Genomic DNA, 1745 nt, shown 5'->3' with positions numbered 1-1745 from the left:
CAACAGAGAAACCCTGTCTCTACTAAAAATTCAAAAATTAGCTGGGTGTTGTGGTGCATGCCTATAATTGAAACTACTTGGGAGGCTGAGGCACAAGTAGCACTTGAACCCAGGAGGCAGAGGTTGCAGTGAGCTGAAATCTCTCCACTATACTTCAGCCTAAGTGACAGAGACTCCATCCCTCCCCACCACCAAAAAAAAAAAAAAAAAAGAAAGAAAAAAAAAGCAAATATAACAAGCACTAGAAGTTGTAACATTCGAATATCACTAAAACCAAAGAAACAAAATCCTCATATGTTCCTAAACCCAGAAGAGCCACCCTGAGTGGGACCAAAGTACCTGGATATGAGAAGTCCTCACATGGTTCCAAGTTGCAAGTGAGTACAGAAAACTGTGTGCAGCTGGGGAGAATCATAGAAACCAAATTGAACTGAAGAGAAACCCTGAGGCAAAGACAGAGAAGGTTCAGGGAGTGGCTGCTGGATGGGAGAGGAAGTCAGGGAAAGTGGACTCCAGAAGGTGCTATCAAAGCTGAGTGCAAACAGGGCCCCAGGCAGAAAACCTTCCTGAACCATCTTCATCCTTCCATTCTTGTTTTAAAAAATTCTACCAACTTGTTGGAGAGATTGTGGCAGTTTTCCTATGGAATGCTGATTTTGTTTGCTCTCTCATAGTGTCATCTTACTTTTCCTCTACCAGCAACATTTTCTGTAAACTGGAAAGTTGGAGGCAGGTTTGAATCTTTGGCAGAAATGTATTAGTGCTGGGTGAGTACAGCATCCTACAACACATCAGAAAGGACCTAAGGTATAATATCCCACGTTGAATGGTGGGAAGACTCATCAGTATATCCAGGGGTAACAGGCGAATTTTTCCACTGTGAATATCTGGTCTTAGTCTGTTTGAGATGCTATAACAAAATACCACACAGACTGGGTGATGTATAAAGAACAGAAATGTAGTTCTCATAGTTCTGGAGTCTGGAAAGTCCAAGATGAAAGTTCTGGCAGGGCTAGTGTCTGATGAGGGCCTTATTACTGCATCCTCACATGTCAGAAAACTGCAAGGGCAAAAAAGGACTGTGTGGAGCGTCTCTTATAAAGATCCCATTCACGAGGGCTTTACCCTGATGATGTAATCACCTCCTAAAGGCCCTGCCTTTTAATACAGTCACATTGGTGATTAAGTTTTAACACCTGAAGTCTGGGGGACAGTCACACCATAACAGACATCTGTCAACTAACTCATCTGACTGGTGACCACAAAACCCAGTCACCTCTACACACTCTCGCCACTACTGATGTGGTGGAAACCACCACCAACTCTCTCCTGGAGTGCTGCCACAGTCTACTTACCTGTTACCTGATTTTCTTTTTTCCCTACGTCCCCTGGGAAGCTGCATCACCTTCAGCAGGTCAGGTAGCCACAGCAATATTTCTCTGGCAGATGAAAAAGAAACACTCGACTGGGGCTGCAGCCAGGTGCAGAGTGAGTCTGTGACCTGTTGCCTGTTCCTGCGATATCTCCCCAGTTATCCCTTCTTAATAAAGGAGTCGGAGAGAACCTTCAAAAACCTGAGTCCCATCATGTTACTTCTCTGTGCCAAACTCTCCAACAGATTCCTAACTCACTCACAGTAACAGCGGACTGCCTGCATTGGCTTCTGAGGCCTCAGTGATCTGGCCCCTGCTGCCACTTTCAGCTCATCTCCAGCCACCCTGCCCTCCCTCACTCAATGCTCATGT

The 1745-nt window shown here is 45.2% G+C and overlaps 1 non-coding gene across 1 annotated transcript; it reads right to left on the bottom strand.

The window, feature by feature from the left end:
• Positions 1-1377: 1377 nt before the first annotated feature.
• On the bottom strand, positions 1378-1498 carry LOC118148705 (small nucleolar RNA SNORA77). The gene has a single exon (XR_004735621.1). It is a non-coding gene; the product is annotated as a small nucleolar RNA SNORA77 (small nucleolar RNA).
• Positions 1499-1745: the final 247 nt, after the last annotated feature.

Source organism: Callithrix jacchus, chromosome 16 (assembly GCF_049354715.1).
Source record: "Callithrix jacchus isolate 240 chromosome 16, calJac240_pri, whole genome shotgun sequence".
In the NCBI taxonomy this organism is placed as follows: Eukaryota; Metazoa; Chordata; class Mammalia; order Primates; family Cebidae; genus Callithrix; species Callithrix jacchus.
This window is presented reverse-complemented; position numbering and strand designations above follow the sequence as displayed.